Source organism: Physeter macrocephalus, chromosome 7 (genome assembly GCF_002837175.3).
Source record: "Physeter macrocephalus isolate SW-GA chromosome 7, ASM283717v5, whole genome shotgun sequence".
NCBI classification, from domain to species: Eukaryota; Metazoa; Chordata; class Mammalia; order Artiodactyla; family Physeteridae; genus Physeter; species Physeter macrocephalus.
This window is the reverse complement of record NC_041220.1, coordinates 102,686,613-102,707,114: the sequence shown is the minus strand read 5'-3', so window position 1 is coordinate 102,707,114 and position 20,502 is coordinate 102,686,613.

Genomic DNA, 20,502 nt, shown 5'->3' with positions numbered 1-20,502 from the left:
GATACATAGTAAGAAGTTAAGAAAAAAAAAAAAATCACTGAATAAACAATTTGAATATCTTTGGAAAGTCATTTCCATACACAAAATACCTTTCTATCCTGTGCCCTCTAAAATAAGTATTAGTGTTGAAAAATCTGCCCCTCCTTCATCTGGATTGCCAAGTTCTCATGACAATACCCAGAGAGAATGGCTCATAGTCTCATTTTGTACATTCCTTTTTTTTTTTTTTTTTTTTTTTTGCGTTACACGGGCCTCTCCCGTTGCGGAGCACAGGCTCCGGACGCGCAGGCTCAGCGGCCCTGGCTCACGGGCCCAGCCGCTCCGCGGCATGAAGGATCTTCCCGGACTGGGGCACGAACCCGCGTCCCCTGCATCGGCAGGCCGACTCTCAACCACTGCGCCACCAGGGAAGCCCTGTACATTCCTTTTTAATTTCATGTTTTCCCTGAATTGTTTGTGTTTACATGTGTGTCTTGCTCCTACTAGGATGTGAGATCCTGGTGGACAGTAACAATATCAAATACCCTTTTTGGTCCTACCCCTAGAAGAGGTGTAACATATCAGAGGTGCTCAGACTGTGTGTTGATTCATTGCTCTGATTTTCAAATAGTGGCAGGTTTCCCATTCATCCAGGAAACCAACCTCCAGCAATTACAGAGCACTGTAGATGGTAATTTGATCATCTTTTAGACTCAAGCTATTATGGAGCAATTCATGAAAATGTGCTGATTAACAAGCCACCAAACTGGAAGAGATTGCTATTGGCAAAACTCTTGTTGAGGAGTGGATTTTATAGCCTGGTGGCCTAGAAGACATGTGCCTGGAATATCTAAGTGAGATAGAGTCTTTGAAAGTGTGGATGATGGAAAGACAAGCATTAGGAATGAGCTCAGTGCTGTTTTGAAAGATAAAAGTATAGAGGAGAACTGAGCAGAACCCACACTACTTTAAGATGCTAGAAGCATGGTCTGGGGCTGAAAACCTATTCCGTGGGAAAAGCATGCATGGAAAATGCCCTGGGACAGGGGAGGAAGGAGCTTCCTAAGGAAGTGTGTGTAATGGAAAGAACATTGCCCTGGGTGTGACACTGACAATCTGTGTGACCTCAGGCAAGTCTGGTGACCTCTCTGGGCTCTAGTTTCTTTATGTGCAATAAGGCATTAGAAAAATCGGCAGTTTTCAAATGTTTATTTAGACAAAACCATATATGAAATCCAACATATGAAACAGTTAAAACTGGTATTGTTCTGATACATGCTGAGATGGGGCCTGGAAACCCTGCCAGACCTGCTTTCCCCTTCCCAGCACCATTCAGAAATGGCCCTTAAAGCACCTTTAAAGAACCTAAGGGCACCTGGGAACACTGTCTGCTAGCCAGTGGTCTCCATTATGTCAAGGTCACATGTACCTCTAACATTCTAAAACTTTGCAATTCTGTAATATAATGTCATATTTCTCTAAGAATAATTATAACAGTAAAAATAATTCCACATACAAATGCACACACATAACCACACATACAAACAAAATTTCTCACAATTTACAAAATTATTCACATGCATTACTGCCTTCAGTTTCTCTTTTGTCCAGGGTGGAATGTGTGGCAGGGGTTTATATTCCCATTTCACAAAAGAAGATGCGGCATTGAATTGGTGTTAAATAAGAAGATGACTATTCTGGGTCTTGATGTGGCTTTTGATAGGCATTAAGTGGGTGGCAATTTTTGAAAACTGTATAATACTGAGCACTTAAAGTACAATATATGGGGATATATTAGGCCCTAGAAATACAATAAAAGAAAAGGAGAGCCCCTGATGTTGAGATATATGTGATCTAATGGAAGATACATGCATATAGTCTTATTTCAACATAATAGTTGTTTTAAGATATAGTCCAGGCTAGAGTGGCACAAACGGAAAGAAGAGAAGGACATACATAGTAGAGTGCTTTTTGTCAGAGATGCTGCCTGGCTTCAGTGTAAGAGAATAAAAAAGGATTTCAAGAAGGAGGAACACCTGGAAGAAAGGCACCAAGTGTAAAATAACATGATAATGTAAAATATGAGAGGCAGAATGGGAGACCAGAATGGGAGACAGAGACCAGATATCAGGGTCCAGGATGCGGTGCTAAAGGTTGAAGGAGGTGCACATTAAGGCTGATGGGGAGGATTTTAACTGGAAAGTGAAAAGATCAGATTTTTTTTTCTTTTTTTTGGAAAGACTACCTTGTCTTTAATGTGCAGAAGGGGTTGCAAGTGGAAAAAACTGGACGTGAGGAGACAAAATTGGGAAGTGATTGCAATTATCTAGGAGTGAGATGATAGAAACTAGTTTAAAGCAATGATTGTTATTTAAAACAAACCAACAAAACAATGGCCAAAACCTCCTACTAATGACTCAGAGAAGGAAAAGAGTCTTGGCCATTTGTACTTCTTCCATAAGTGTTCAATATCTCCTTATGTGTAGGCTCCTTCCTATCTCTTCACCCTCTCTCACCTTAACTCGACTCAACACCATAGACCAAAATGCAGCATGAAAGTATTTTTACATACAGGTAAGAATTTAAGTGATTTGGGGATGGGAGAGTCTTAAGTACCCTAGGGAAAATCACAAAGGAGATGTGAAACGATTTGGTTAAATGCATATTTTTAAAATGTCAAAATGCCATGTGCAAAATGAACAAGAAACAACCTCATAAAGTATTTGCTATAAAAGTGCAAAAAGAAATATTAATAGTGTCCAAATAGTTCATACAAATCAATTAGAAAAGCACTTAACCTCAAGAAGATGAATGGCTGAAGAACTTAAATAGAACATTACAGAAGAAGAAAAAAATAGCTAATAAATAGAAGGATAATATTCAACCTTACTAGTGTAACACAAATGAAAACTGAAGAAACAAGGAAAAAAATTGCTTTGTCAAATTGTTATAGCTGTTTAAAAGTGTATTCTCTTATACTAATATTAATGGAGAAGTGATCAAGAACACGTCCAAAGTGGGCTCAGGGAATGGCGGAATAGTTCTGTGCAATAGTTCTGGAAAGTAATTTGACATATATATGTATATATACACACATATATGGACAGAGAGTTTTAAGATAGTTATAACTTTTGAGCCATTAATTTCATAGATAGGAATCTATCCCAAAGAAATACTAAAGATGCCATGAATATATATTCACAATAATGTAAATTCCAACACTATTTACAGTGGTCAAAATCTGAAGCATTCAAAATATCCCGCAATGGAAGATTGTGTAAATGAGTAATGGATTAATGACATAATGACCATTATGCAGTTTAAAAAACTTTAGCTTTAGAATGTTTTTATCAAGAAAAGTGTCCTGCTATGGTAGCAAATGATACAAAACTTCATATATGCTACCAATTCTTGTTATGTATACCTGTGTGTGTGTTTAAAAATATGTATAAATGATGGTAGATATTTGTAGATATATGAACCCCAAGATCACATCACATATTAATACTCAATGTTGCTGAAGAATGATTTAGAACCATGAGTTTTGCAAAGCTTGTCAAACCTAGCTGACATTTCTTATCTCACATCACAAATTTTGGCTATTGTCTACTTATTGTGCAAGGCAGCGACTTTTGAAAAGTAATGACTTTATTTCTTTGAAAAAAAATCATCACTCAGTGAGATGGATGCAAATATTTAATGAAACTTATGCAGGTGCCTAGGTTTGTTATGAGGAGAATGAAATATGTGACTTTTGGCAGAAATGTGATTGTGAAAAACCCCAGGAAACTTTCTTCACAAACTTGGTGTCTACCAATTACGTATTTTAAATAAACTACAAAAAAAAAAAACCACTAAAATGTTAACAAAGGTGATATATGGGTCGGCAGAGAGAGAGAATCTCTTTTTACTTTTATGATTCTGAATTTTCTTTGAGCATGCACTGCCTTGAAAACAAGAAAATAATATTATGTTAAAGTTATAAAATTAATCGCACTCTATTGACACTTTCACACCTCCGGAGCTTCTCAGAGGAGACAAGGAAGAAGCACAGACGTGTAGTTTGGTTCACACTAGGGTTTGGTTTTACTACCTAGGTTGTGCCATTCGAAAGCTTGGGAAAGATTTCTTTTTCAAATGGAGAGAACTCAGAAGTCATTTTCCCCCTCATTAAAAACTTCCCGCGCCTGCTACCCCTTTCCCCAGTGCCTCCCCCTCTCCAAGTAACTGCTTATCCAACTCTCCCACAGTGACTCCACCCCCTCTCAAGAATCCCACTTTCAGAACCTGATCATCTACTCCAGCCCTCCCGTCTCACAGCACGGGGTCTTTACATTTGTTGTTGTTGTTGTTTTCTTGTTTTAATTGAGGTACAGTTGTTTTACCAGAATTGGATGGACCTAGAGACTGTCATACAGAGTGAAGTCAGTCAGAAAGAGAAAAACAAATATCGTATATTAATGCATATATGTGGAATATAGAAAAAAAGCACGGGCTGTTTAATTGAATCGGCTCCCAGCGCACGGTATCTCTGTCTGCACACCCTGATTATGCGGCACCTCACGAATAATCCTTGTCAGGATGTCCTACCTGCAGTTTCCCTGGCCAGGCCCGTGATATTACTTGATGCTTCCTCACAGCAAGTCTGCAAAAGTTTCAAATTTGCAGGCAATAATCCTCCAGCCAGGGTGAACTGAGGACATCCCTGACGCCGGGATTGACTGTAGAGAACAGAAAAACATCCTCCCCATACAGATCAGACAATACCTCCCCTGGAAAAGAACAATAATGAAGGGGAAATTATCCATGAATTCACATTGGTTCAAAGCCTACTATGTGCCAGTTGCTAATTGCTGTGACATCCCTAAATAGAAAGGATCATATTTATTATCAAAACAACAGAGTGGAATAAATACAATTAGGTCCCCACTTTATTGGTTAGAAAATTGAGATGCAGAGTTTAAATAGCTTAGCTGAGGGCATAGAACTAGGAGCGGTGGCCAGGTCTCCTGACTGCAAATGTATAGTTTGATCCAGATAGTAAAGTTCTGTAGGTGGAAAGCAAAGCAACACATTAATGGAACAAAGAGTTTAACTTGATGCAAATACGCAAAAAGACTCTCCAGGAAGGACAGCTAGTGGTCTCCTGCACTAGATGATAAAGGAGATGTGGGGATAGTTGAAAGAGTTAGGAAAACCCCCTTGATCTGTTACACAGATAGATAACTGGGCTGAACATCACAGGACTGCTCCTCTTTTGCTCCAAGTGAGCTTGGAGGAGTCTCTTCACATGGTTTAGTGTCTGTCCCAGTGTCCAGCTCAAAAGGTACAGATTTGCTCTGGTATTCTTCTTGCTTTCATAACATTCTATTGCATGGGGCTCTTTCTGTCATTAAAGAAACTACAGACTGTTATATCTTCCAAATATATGCAGGATCTGACTCCGTTTCATTATCTCATTGCTGTCACCTGGATCCAAACCACCATGCTTTGCTGGTATTGTCAATTCTTCTTAACTGTTCTCTCTCTTTTTAGCCTGACTTCCTTACAGCCCATTCTTACCAGAAACCAGGTGATCTTTTATTTTAGAAAAGTCAAGGTCAGATTATGTAATTCCTCTGCAATGGCTAGGCTCTGTTTTATCAGAGTAGAAAGTTCTTCAGTGTCTTAGAAGCCCCTATATCGGGGTTGGCAAACTCTGTGTAAAGGGCCAGAAAGTAAATAATTTAGACCTTGTGGACCATATGGTCTCTATCATAACTACTCAATTCTACCATTTTAATGTGTCTGTGCTTCTGTTAAACTTTATATACACAGACAGGTGGTAGTCCAGATTTGGCCCATGGTGCCATAGTTTGCTGATCCTTATCCTATAGGATATAGTCCTTGTTTACTCATTTCTCTTCCTGACTTTATATCTTATACTCTTGATCACTGTACTCCAATTACACCAGCCTTCTTGCTGTTCCGCACACATGACATGCAATCTCTTGCCCCTAGCCTTCTCTCTCCAAAGAATATTTCAGATACCCAGGTATCTACATGATTAACTCCCTCACTTCAATCTTGGACAAATCTTAACCCTCTCAGTGAAACCTAATCTAGCAATTTCTCATCTTACTGCCCCAGTGCCCCTTACTTACTGCTTACTGCTCCTTTTTTCCATAACATATATCATATTTAATCAAGTTATAATTTACTTAGTTAATATGAGTATTGTTCACTGTCTTTCTCCCCCACCAGAATGTAATCTCTGAGGGTTGATATATTTTATTCATTTATATAACCTAAATACCTAGAAGAACATCAGGCACATGATAGCTATTCAGAGCATATTTGTGGAATACAAAGTTGAAAACAACTCTAAAGCTGGAAAAATTACAAAAAGATGCAGAATCATCTTGTTAAGATCATCCAACTCCCCTTCAGCTTATCTAAACAGAACACTAGGGATGCAAGGAGATTGCATTAGACCAAGGAGCTGTTCCTTGGGGAGAATAATGTGACATTTTTCCTCCTCTTACTGTGTTTACCCCACAGAATTGTTCGAAGAAACTGCTAGTAGAAATTGGAGGATGTAGTTAAGTTATTGCAAAAATGGCCCAATTTATCTCCCTGCTCCCTGAATACATGCCCTTTCATCCTTTGCAAAGTGACTTAGAAGCTGCCTGTAAGAGGTGCCCCCAATGTTCATTGCGGCACTATTTACAATAACGAAGACATGGAAGTAACCTAAATGTCCATCGATAGATGAATGGATAAGGAAGATATGGCATGTATATATATATATAAATATAAATATATATATACATATGTAAAATGAAATATTACTCAGTCATAAAAAAGAATGACACAATGCCATTTGCAGTAACATGGATGGACCTAGAGATTATCATAGTAAGTGAAGTAAGTCAGAGAAAGACATATGTCATATGATATTACTTAATATGTGGAATCTAAAAATATTGATACAAATGAATTTATTTACAAAACAGAAATAGACCCACAGACATAGAAAACAAACTTATGGTTACCAAAGTGGAAAGAGTGAGGGGAGGGATAAATTAGGAGTTTGGAATTAATATATACACACTACTATATAAAAAATAGATAACGAACAAGGCCTACTGTATAGCACAGGGAACTCAGCTCAATATTTTTGAATTACCTATAAGGGAAAAGAATCTGAAAAAGACTATATATAAAACTGAATCACTTTACTGTATACCTGAAACTAACACAACATTGTAAATCAATTATACTTAATAAATAAATAAATAAATAAAATTTTTAAAAAAGATGAAACCTATCCCCCAGCCTGGGAATCTGCGCTAAGCTTGTGATTAGTTTGACCAATTGAATCAGATGGAATGACATTGTGCCAGGTCTCAAAAGTCTTCCCTGCTGTCCCTCAGAATCCCTCCCAAACACCACGTGAATTACCTAGAGCTAGTTTGCTAGAGAATGAGATACATAGAACAGAGCTGAGTCAGCCCACATGCCCCAGTGAAACATGTAGGAAATCCCAGACAAATCAGCAAAAGCTTTTTGCCTACACATAACTGTCTGCAGATGTATGAGGGACCTCAGGCAATACCAGAAGACCACTTAGCTGAATCTATTTGAAATTGCCTGCCTGAAGAGTTATGAGTTAAATATTTAATTAAGACACTAAATATTGAGGTTGTTTGTTACATGGCAGTAGCTAACTGATAACACATGTTTTTGGAAGAAAGAGATACTAACAACTTACTCCTTGGTTTGTTGGACACAAGCAGAGCTGAAGAAACCCAGCAGCCAAGTAAGGTTTTGCTGGTTGAAAAGAGTACTGTGGACATATTTTGGAGGAAGTCTGACACATGTCCCAGTAGTGTGGGGAGTGAAGTGTGGAAACTAGGTTAGGAAACTATGTTCTGTGGGCAATAAAAGCACCAGCCTAGGAGGAGTGTAAATTTTTTAAAAAAAGAGTAGGAGATTAGGATTCTAATTGAGAGGATTTCTTAGATCATCTTAGAAGTAATCAATAGATGACACAAAAATCCTAGCTGTTAGCACCAGTGTTGAAGGAGGGTCTTAGAGGAGAAAAGAGTGAATGGGATGGAAACCCATGTGGAGGGGTCAGTGATGCACAGCAGAAGGGATATGCATGCTTGAGCCAGAGTGGGGGGGAGTAAAGATGTCTAGAAAGGCAGGTGACTGTATACTTAAGAGTGTGAGGAGTTAGGGAGTATGAGAATGAGGTAATATATATTTGAAAGCTTTATAATCTCCATGAACTGGGTGGGGGACTATTTTACATGGGGAGGTTATGAACTGAGTCATGATTCAAGAAAATGATGACAATTTGGAAGATTGCTGTGAGTGTAATGAGATCATGAACAAGCAAAATGATTAAGAATAATTAAGCAAAATGATGACAAAGGACACTGCGGGACTGGAATACAAGGATCATTGTCAATTTTTCTCCATAATGCTCTCTGATGCTCTGAGTATTTCTTTCAATCACCTAAATTTAAGAAGAAACACTATGGGGAAAATGCAGACTTGGAATGCTGCTGGGTAGGTGAGGCAGAAGACAGGGATGTCATGGAATTGAAGTTGTTAAAAATTTTTTAAACAGAGCAATTTAGATGATCAAAAATGACATCCAGCTTGGTCAGGGAACACCTTAAACTTTACAGTCTGAACAAAGTAGAGGCGTAAAAGGTCCAAAGGACTATTTGAGTCAAGGAACAGAAGTGGTGGTCTTAAGAAAGTTGTAAGTCGTGGAGACTGAGCAAAGATTTTAATAGTAGAGTTCAAGACTTCAGAAGTGTAACAGCTCTGGGTCTTGACATAGTTTGAGGTGTAATCATAGGAGTGACTCTTGGAAAGGAAGTTGAAGCTAAAATTCACTTGAGTTGAGAAGTTCAAGTCACTCAAATTCTAGAGTGTTTCAATGGAAATCTGATAGAATGACAGGAAAATGAGAGAAAAGGAAGGAGATTATAATGTGCTGTTTATCCTGCACAATCTAACATCATTAGGCACATGAAAACTTTCCTAAACTTTCCTAAAAAATGCCAGATGCCTGAAGGGAACTTCTTTTCCTCTTCCTAGCTTCTCAGCAGCAACTGAGCTTAATGAAATAAATATCTGATAAATGCTGGTGAGAGGGTGAGAGGTGGAAGAGCTATGAGAGTAGTACCTCAAAACAAACCGCAAGCGGGGACAGTGGAACCGCTGGGCAGAAGTTTGCCCATTTCTTGATAAGCAGTAAGGAAGGTTCTTCTTTTCTCAGCTCCTAGCTACCCATGTTCTAGGGGGATGCTTAATCCACTACCCCAGACAGAAGGTCCCAGAGAAGAGTGTGCAATAAAGATTTGGGAGAGCAGTGTCCCTCCCCAGTACAAATAATCATCCCACAGAGAGCTCTGTATAGGTCTGGGGCAAAGCAATTGTCTATTTCACGCACATTAAACATATTTTAAATGCCCAAGCATAAATTATCTAATGTATACTCATTTTGAAGATGTGAAAACTTAGAGTTTCACATCTGTAATCAGATAGGGTGTGAGTCCCAGCTTTGACACCTAGTGGTGAGACCCTGGTCAAGTCACTTTCTTATCCCAACTTCAGTTTCCTCATCTTCAGTTTCCTCATCTCACATGCTATCAGTCTCGTAGCTGTGTTGAGAATTAAATGAGATAAAGCACAGCCCAGAACATATTAGAACAGCTGTTATTAGCAATGTGTCAACATCAATATGACAATAATATTATTATCATTGTCTAAGACTCTACAGACTGCCACTGCACATCAAGATAGGGAGCTAGACCCTTTATACTCAGGATAACCACCTCTCCAATCCCTGAAAAATTGGAAAATATTATCTCTTGATTTCTGATGATTGTATTATGTCACACACTTTGTCCATGATAAGTCGTAGAGGCAAAACAAACTCAATTTGATGATAAAGCCTAACCTCATTCCACTGCATAATTCCTCCTCCCAAAATAAAAAGTTCAGTTGCTAAAGGGTTTTGTTAATATGCTCTAAGTTTCTGATTCTACATTACTATCAAACATATGTGATAAAGTTTCATCTTCCTACAAATATGATCAGGGTGCCAGTTATTTTAATATTGGGTACAAGTTATTTTAATATTTGAGGAGAGCTGTTCTCAACTCATGAGGTAGTAAAATAGCTACATGGTCACCAGCACAAGTCTATTGGAAGAATTCAGCTCTATGAACACCCAATGTGTGCACCATTATTACAGTAAAGCTCTGTGACATTCATGTTCCTTTGGTGAAGCAATTGTTATGTTTTCTGTGCTGTCTTTTTTTTAGGGCTGAAGCAACAGTTTTTAAGAACTTGTTTAATAGATGATGTTAATTGAGCTTTCTGTCTATTTCTGTGGACTAGGTAGCATCAGAAATACATTAAATCATAACATGATAAATTCCCAGGGATTTATTTATTTTTCTCCCATGTTGTACTGAAAGAACAGAAAACAAAGCAGAGGGAAAGAGGAGAGCCCCTCTGTTAAAATTAGAAATCTGTCAACTCATCTCAAATAGGGCTATCGCTTTGGTTTTAGGGGAAAGCATTATTACTTGGCTCTAAGGGTTGACATCTCTGAAGATAAAATTGATTTTAAGTTGACAAATAGTATCTCCCAGAATAAACGTGAGCTTGTTGTAGCCTGTGTCCTAATAGCTTAACATAAAAAGTTCCAGTTAATGGAGAATAATTTCACAGCACCTGGAGAGAGCTGTGTGACCTTGGTCAGTCTCTTAAAGTTCCTGAATCTTAATTTCTCTATCTATAAAATGTGGTTTCTAATACCTATTTGGAAAAATCATAATGGCGTTTAATAATAGAATATATAGAAAAGTGTCTAACAGCATTCCTAAGAGCTGATAGGCATTTTTTTAATGTTAATTTTTTAGCAAGAAGTGCAGAGAAACTCTCTCAGCAGGTTTCCTTCTTCTACAGAGATTCAGGGCCTGGCAGCGTCAAGCATATGTTTTACCAGTACCCATGGCAATGCAATATACCAATAAGGTTCCCCATTCAGAAAGTGAAGGTAATTACCTTTGCTCTGAGATGTTCCTGAGGTCAATATGTGAGAATCAATACCAGATGTGAATGTGAATTGAAGATTGTGAGGCAATATTTATTAAATGTAATTAATTGCATTATTATTCATCCATTATTCTTCCAATAAAGATTTTTGAGATCTTTCTACAGACCAAGTACCAGAATAGATGTTGAATGAACAAAATGATCCTTTCCCTCATGGAATCAGGGTGTAAAACATGAACCGATCGCACAAACAAGCATATAATTTCACTGGGCCAAAGTGGTACAAAAGGGAGGAGTGGTATGTTGTGGAGGTGTGAGAGGTTGGTCTCATCAAGGGAGGCTAGGAAAAGCTTCCTAATAGAGTGAAGTTTGAGCTAAAATATGAAATATATATATATGACAAAAAAGGAAGAAAGAGAGAACAAAAACCACAAATGCTTTATGTCAGGGGGCAGCAAGGAAGGTAGAGGAAACTGAAGAATGCCAGTGTTCTTGGTGCTGAGAAATGGAATATTGCCTGCCGTATCAGTAAACAAAGGATATCACAGTCATCAGCGATTGCAGCTATTGCCCATGATGGACTGGTGAGCCCTGAGGGAACTCAGGAAGCAAAGAATACCTGCCTTCTAGCAGGCATCAGACTGTAGCCCCACTCCCAGTAGTGAGCCCTGAGGAAACTCAGGATGTGAAAACACAGGACCCTGGCTCCAGATAGCTGAGGTGCATATCAAAAGAATGATTTCAGTGAGCCCAGACTATTGAGTCTTCCCATACATAGAAAACCAGTAAATTCCTTAACTTGAGATATCTGGTTTTCTTTAATTAACAATAATCTTTTGACATTCAAACTACCTGCTTTTTGTTGCAAAACTCCTATATATCCTGGCTCCCCACCTCACCTCCTTTGAGCAGTACTCTCAAGTTTACTCTACTTCACCCAAAACTCTGTCTTTGAGATTTAATTTGGTGTCAGGGTACAGAGGCTGGATTTGGCTTCAGATAGATGGTTGTAAACCAGTTAGGAGGCTATTGCTAAGTAGATGGTAGGTGGACTAGTGGGATCATTTGTGCAATGTTTAGGAGGAAAACTTGACCGCGTTTGGTGATGCGTTATGCATAAGAGAGAGAGAAGGCTGTTATCAGGATGATTCCTGGATTCTTAGCTTTCTTAACTCAATAGATGGCTTAGTTTTATAGTGAAATAAAGAACAGTGAAAGAGATTTAATTTTGTTGAGGAATAATGAAGTAATTCATTTTGGGCCATAAGATTGAGAGGCATTTAACAAATCCACGAAGAGATGTCAAGTAAACATTTAGATATGAGGTTCTTGATTTGAAAAGGGAGTTATGGGCTTTGAAACATATATTAGTGAACTGCTTGAGTACAGCTAAAGCCAAGGAGATGCATAGGATCTAACACTCCTAAAGGAGTTAGAGTGAATAAGAGTATACCTAAAACTGAATATTGAGAACCTATTGGTAAAACAGAGGAAGAAAAACAAGCAAGAAGGCAGAGAAGGAATAGAAAAAGTAGTATCTTACCCCTAAGAACCCCATAGAGGGTAAGAACTGAGAAGATTTTATATAAAAAGTCACAGTTGACAGGGTCAAATGATATTGAGAGGTTAAGTAAGAGGAAGACTCTAAAGTACCACCACTTTATTTCTTGAAAGCAACTAATAATAGACTATATTTGGAGAGACAAGGACTGAAACCAGTAAAGATTTTATTAGATCACCTTCTATATTAAACTCCACTTCCATCACATACACACTTGAAATCACCATCCATACATCAAATCATGTAGACAGTCCCTGTCAGTAGGGTCATAAAACCAATATTTCAGATTAAAGATCAACCACGATTTTCCCTGGAACAATACTACATTTCTCTTATACTAAATAATCATTGTGTCCCCAAAATTTGTTGAACAACTCAATAAATCACTGAAAGAAAAGAGTAGAGGGAATATATAGTTCAGTACCTGTGGTTGGGAAAGTCATGATAATTCCATGGCAAAGAACACCGGAAGCTTGCTGACCATCAATTGTCTCCTCAGGCTCCACCCAAGCTCAGCTCCCCACTCAAGCTCAGCTCCCCACTTGTTGGCAGACAGAAAAGCACTGAGGTATTTTACTCATTTTTTTCCCACCAAAGTGACATCACAAAAACTGTTTCTTTTCTTCTATTTGTTTTATCTGCCTTTTTTCTTCCCAACTCTAAATCCTGTTTGTTTTTCCCTAATGCTTATGAATAATCTCCCATATCTTTGGCTCAACCTATAGAATTCATTTGATCCTCATATAAGGCATTATCATTAGCAAAACTTCCTCAACAGCAGAACTTGTGGACTATGAAGCTGATCTGAATTTGAATTCATGACTCCCAAATATCACTAGTTATAATAGAAATCTATTCTCCAAGGTGGCTCCACATAAAATTTTCATATATTTAAAGTCTCTATTCCTCTGACCTTTATTCACAGTGTTATTACTGTGAATACAACCTCAGGAACTGTGATTAAAAGAGAGGGAACCTTGGTGGTTTTTCAGGTACTTTCTGTGTTTTGAGTATTAGACAAAGCTGGAAACTGAAAGAAAAGAGTAAGAGGAATAGAAAATAAAGCACAGTGGAAGAAGATCTGTGTGAGATATAAAGGTGACAGTAAAACACAACACAAAATTAAATTCTACATTGGATATAATAATTAACAGCCAAATTAATGTTGTACAGAAAAAACTGAAAATGATCTCCTAGAATAAAACAAAGGGATTAAAAAAAATATGGTAAAAAATTTAGTTTGGAGAAGAGGGAACAGAAACCTGACGAAAAGATAATATGGAGCATTGGAAGCTGCCTTAAGATCAATAAGAAATTAAAGTTTCCTAGAAGAAAGAATATCTGACAATAGAAAGCAAAAGGCTCATGACATTCTAAGAAAATACAATGAATAGGACACTTTCTGATTACATTAAAAAGTAATTTTAAAAAATCAAGAAAAATTCCATAACTCTCCAGGGCAGATAACTGTAGGTACTTCCAGAGTAATAAAATTGATATCTCAGATTTTCTGTTCAAGAGAACAGAAAACAACAGAGAAAGACTTGGTGAATTTTTAGGGAAAATGGCCATGACCCAAGAATCATTTATTTAACAAGCAGTCTTTTCTGAAAGAAGCACAGAAAATCAACCTTCTATATAAAGGGACAAAAATATGGGCCACTCTTGAAAAAAAATCATTTAAGTAGTACTCTCAACAACCAATACAGGAAACAAAATTACTAAACCAAGACAGGAGAAATTGTTTTATAAAATGATTTCTGTTGATTTTTCTATCATAAAAATTATTTTAAAAATAAGATATTTGTACATATATTTTACTCCAAAAAATGATGTTTTTGTAATAGCATGAAAATGGAAAGAAATCTATCAGATTAGGGAAATTCATATGAGTAGAAATTAACAGTCATTAAATATAATGTTTTAAAATAGATTCAAATGACATGGGAAAATACATGATGATATGACAAGAAACTATAAATACATAGGAGCTAAACATGTATAAACAGTTTGACTTCAACTATGGAAAGAAAGAGAAGAAGATAAGATAGAAAAAAATATGTCTTTGTGATACAGTTGAGAAACAGAGCAAGGTCGGGGTAGATGGAGAATAGAAAGTAAAGAAGAATTCCAATTAGAATACTTTTACACTGTTGGTGTGAAGGCAAAATGCTGCAGCCACAATGAAAAACAATATGGAGATCCCTCAAAAAATTAAAAATAGAATTATCATATAATCTAGAAATCCCACTTCTGGGAATATACCCCAAGGAATTGCAATCGGGACTTCTCAATACTTTCGTCTTTGTGTGAACATGGTATTCTTTTAACCAAGAAGTTCAGTCTTGTTCTCTTCCCCTTTAATCTAGGTTGCCTTTAGTGACCTGATTAACCAATAGAATGTTACCAAAGTGACATTATGGGACTTCCAAGGCTAGATGCAAAGAACCCTGAAGTTTCTGCTTGGGACCCTTGAAACACTCACATTGAGGTAAGCCATTTGTCATGTAAGAGGTCCAACTACTGTTAGAATCTATCCTTCCATGCTGTGAGTAAACTTAAGTCAGCCATGTGTGGAGTCTGTGTACAGAAATAGTGATTTCTGGACATCACCAGCTAGTCCAATCATCCCAGGTGAAGTCCCAACATATGAATGGAGAAGCCACATTGGACTTCAAGAATAATAAATCCTTTCTATGACTCAGCTATCATATGACTACAGTTGTATGAGAGACACAAAGCAGTAATTGTTCAGCTAAGCCCAGTTAATACACAGAACCATTAGAAGTCATAAAATGTTATTTTAAGCCACTAAGTTTTGGTGTGGTTTGTTGTGCAGCAGTAGCTAATAGAAGAACAAAAGAGAAAAATCAAGATAAGCAAAACAGAAAAGTATGATCCCCCCAAAACAGATAATTTGGAGGATAGAACTTAAAAAAAAACCAACAACTGTGATTAACATCCTCAAGAATACAAGGAAATGCATTGTAATAAAAAAAGCAGAAGGAAAGAGAAAGCTGTGGATAAAGGGACAATTCGAAAACTGGAAGGAAAAACTTTTAGAAATTAAAAATATAATTGTCAAAACAAAAAATTCAATAAAGAGTTGAAAATTAGAAAGAGTAAATTCCTCTTCTCCAAATAATAAAAATAAAAAGAAATACAAAATGTGGAAAAAGAAATCATAAACGCCACTCTTAAGATCCAATATATGACTGAAAGGAGTTCTAGGATGAGAAATCACTGAAAACAGAGAAGAGGAAATTATTCAAGGAGTAACAGAAGGATATAAACAAGAGCTGAACAACATGGAATTTCACTTAAAAGAAGCCAACAATTACTAAGTATAGTGAAGTAAAACAACAAATGACCCTCATTTGGAGCATCAATAGGAAATTTAAAACACCAAGGATAAAAAGATCCTGAAAGTTACCTAAAAAAGAAACAATTAAAATAAACTTTGATGAGCAAGAGTGGTGTTTCAACACACACAAAAAGCAATGCCTCCAAAATTCTCTAGAATTCTATTATGAAATCAGCCATATTTTATTGAATTTGATACAGCATTAACTTTAAGAAGATTTATTATTCTCTATACCACTAAAAGGTACAAAAAAGCACTGATAAAAGTTTAAAGTGCCATTGTTTTTATAAGATGTGTATGATTTCAGATATTAAAATACGAAAAGATGTAACTTAAACATAATACAATTTGATAGTCAAGAATTATCTCTGCAAACCCCTTAAATTGCCTTTATAAAGATCTGTACATAGTTTGGTATATTTGCCATGAAGGGTAATTCTTATGCATTCTAAAGTTTGAGAACCACAGAGCTAGAAAAAATAAGAACAAAGTTTATAAGCACATGCCTGTGTTTTAAAATGACTCATTTTTAATTATTAATAATTATAGAGAATAGATGAGGAATTCTAAAATCATTCTGCTTTCCTGCAGCATATATCTTTTCTGCTTTTAATGTTAAGTATATATTAATATAACCTTACTTATATTAATATATTTGCTATTGAGAGGATTAAGGAGTTTCATCCTGGAAGGATGGTGGATGACTTATATGTGAAATGTGAATTTGATGAGGGAGCTCATTATCCAACTGAACTAACATTTACTTTTGAAATTAACAATAATTGAGATGCTTTTCAGACATGAAAGGACTGTGAAAGTTGACCTCCTTTAACAAATTCTTGCTAAAATACCTGAAAATATATTCTAGCAAAACCAAGAAGAATATGGAATATGGGAAAGTTCATCCAAGCTGGGAGAGCTAGGGAAGACAATCCTAAAAATACAGCTATGGAACAAGATTTGAGGGTAATTCATCTTCATTAGATAGAAATAGGGAGGGGAGCCTTGAGAGGGAGGCCCCTGGAAAAAGAAGAGATTGCAAAAGAACAGTTGATATAATAAAAATTTAATCAACAAAGAGCTATGTTTAAGGTCAAAGTTTAAGAGGAAAATAAAAAATAGACCAAGGCGAGTAGCAACACAGAGTAAACACTAAAGAAAAAAAAAAAAAAAACATAGTTTATCAACTCTGTGTTTTGATATTTACTCAATCATAATTATGTAAACTATTTATTGTCAACATTTAGAATCAACATATAGATGAAGGAAGGAATGTGGTTACAGATTAGGATGTAGTGGTAACAATTTTGATGTTGAAACTTTCATTAAAGCTAATGAAAGGGAGATCTTCAAGATTTCAGAGGAGGAAGACATGGAGATCAACTTCCTCCCCACAAACATATCAGAAATACAACTACATGTGGAACAACTCCTACAGAAGACCTACTGAACGCTGGCAGAAGACCTCAGACCTCCCCAAAGGCAAGAAACTCCCCATGTACCTGGGTAGGGCAAAAGAAAAAACAGAGACAAAAGAATAAGGAAGGGACCTACACCTCGGAGAGGGAACTGTGAAGGAGGAAAAGTTTCCACACACTAGGAAACCCCTTCACTGGCAGAGACTGGGGATGAGCGAGGGGGGAGCTTCGGAGCCATGAAGGAGATGGCAGCAACATCGGTGCAGAGGGCAAAGCAGAGAGATTCCCACACAGAGGATTGGTGCTGACCAGCACTTCAGAGAAGGAGACATGAAGATCAACTTCCTCCCCACAAACATATCAGAAATACAACTACATGTGGAACAACTCCTACAGAAGACCTACTGAACGCTGGCAGAAGACCTCAGACCTCCCCAAAGGCAAGAAACTCCCCATGTACCTGGGTAGGGCAAAAGAAAAAACAGAGACAAAAGAATAAGGAAGGGACCTACACCTCGGAGAGGGAACTGTGAAGGAGGAAAAGTTTCCACACACTAGGAAACCCCTTCACTGGCAGAGACTGGGGATGAGCGAGGGGGGAGCTTCGGAGCCATGAAGGAGATGGCAGCAACATCGGTGCAGAGGGCAAAGCAGAGAGATTCCCACACAGAGGATTGGTGCTGACCAGCACTCACCAGCCTGAGAGGCTTGTCTGTTCACCCGCCGGGACGGGTGTGGGCTGGTAGCAGAGGCTCGGGCTCTGGAGGTCATATCCCAGGGAGAGGACTGAGGTTGGTTATGTGAACACAGCCTGAATGGGGCTAGTGTGCCACAGCTAGCTGGGAGGGAGTCCGGGAAAAAGTCTGGAACTGCCTAAGATGTAAGAGACCATTGTTTCAGGGTGCAAGAGGAGAGGGGATTCAGAGCACTGCCTAAACAAGCTCCAGAGTCAGGCGTGAACCGTGGCTACCAGCGTGGACACCAGAGACGGGCATGAGACGCTAAGGCTACTGCTGCAGCCACCAAGAAGCCTGTGTGCAAGCACAGGTCACTATCCACACCTCCCCTCCTGGGAGCCTGTGCAGCCTGCCACTGTCAGGGTCCCTTGATCCAGCGACAACTTCCCCGGGGAGAACACACGGCATACATCAGGCTTTTGCAGTGTCACGCCAGCCTCTGCCACGGCAGGCTAGCACCACATTCCATAGCCTGCCCTCCACCAAGCCTGAGCGAGCCAGAAACCCCTAATCAGCTGCTTCTTTAACCCCATCCTGTCTGGGCGGGAACAGATGCCCTCAGGAGACCTACACACAGAGGCGGGGCCAATCCAAAGCTGAACCCCAGGAGCCGTGCAAACAAAGAAGAGAAAGGGAAATTTCTCCAAGCAGCCTCAGGAGCAGTGGATTAAATCTCCACAATCAACCTGATGTACCGTGCATCTCTGGAATACCTGAAGAGACAGAAGATCATCCCAAACTTGAGGTGGTGGACTTTGGGTGCAACTGTAGACTTGGGTTTTGCTGTATGTGACTGACTGGTTTCTGGTTTTATGCTTATCTTAGTTTAGTATTTAGAGTATATTATCATTGGCAGATTTATTTACTGATTTGGTTGCTCTCTTTCTTTTTTTTAATATATGATATATATATATTTTTTCCTTTTCCTCTTTCTGTGAGTGTGTATGTGTATGCTTCTTTGTGTGATTCTTTTCTGTATAGCTTTATTTTACCATTTGTCCTAGGGTTCTGTCCGTCTGTTTTTTGTTTTTTGGTTTTTTTTTATACATTTAGGGCTTGTTATCATTGTGGGATTTGTTTTATGGTTGGGTTGTTCTCTTCTTTCTTTCTTTCTTTCTTTTATTACTTTTTAATTTTTCATAATTTTTTATTTGAATAAATTTATTTTTAAAATTTTACTTCTTTCTTTCTTTTTTTCTTTTTTTCTCCCTTTTCTTCTGAGCCATATGGCTGACAAGGTCTCCGTGCTCTGGCCAGGTGTCAGGCCTGTGCCTCTGAGGTAGGAGAGCCGAGTTCAGGGCATTGTTCCACCAGCGACTTCCCAGCTCCACATAATATCAAATGGTGAATGTTCTCCCAGAGATCTCCATCTCAATGCTAAGACCCAGCTCCACTCAACAACCAGCAAGCTACAGTACTGGACATGCTATGCCAGACAACTAGCAAGAGAGGAACACATCCCACCCATTAACAGAGGGGCAGCCTACTCTCATAATAAGATCGCAGACACCCCAAAGCACACCACCAGACATGGTCCTGCCCGCCAGAAAGACAAGATACAGCCTCATTCACCAGAACACAGGCACCAGTCCCCTCCACCAGGAAGCATACACAAAACACTGAAATAACCTTAGCTACTAGAGGCAGACACCAAAAACAACAGGAACTACTAACCTGCAGCCTGGAAAAAGGAGACTGCATACAGAGTAACTTAAGCAAATTGAGAAGACAAAGAAATACACAGCAGATGAAGGAGCAAGATAAAAACTCACCTGACCAAACAAATGAAGAGTAAATAGGCAGTCTACCTGAAAAAGAATTCAGAGTAATGATAGTAAGGATGATCCAAAATCTTGTAAATAGAATGGAGAAAATAGAAGAAACGTTTAACAAGGGCCTAGAAGAACTAGAGAGAAGACAAACAATGATGAATAACACAATAAATGAAATTAAAAATTCTCTAGAAGGAATCAATAGCAGAATAACTGAGGCAAAAGAACAGATAAGAAACCTGGAAGATAAAATAGTGGAAATAACTACCACAGAGCAGAATAAAGAAAAAGAATGGGGCTTCCCTGGTGGCGCAGTGGTTGAGAGTCTGCCTGCGGATCCAGGGGACACAGGTTCGAGACCTGGTCTGGGAGGATCCCACATGCCACGGAGCAATTGGGCCTGTGAGCCACAACTACTGAGCCTGCGTGTCTGGAGCTTGTGCTCCACAATTGGAGAGGCCGCAATGGAGAGAGGCCCATGCACCGCGATGAGGAATGGCCCCCACTTGCCACAACTGGAGAGGGCCCTCGCACAGAAATGAGGACCCAACACATCCAAAATAAGTAAGTAAGTAAGTAAGTAAGTAAATAAATAAATAAA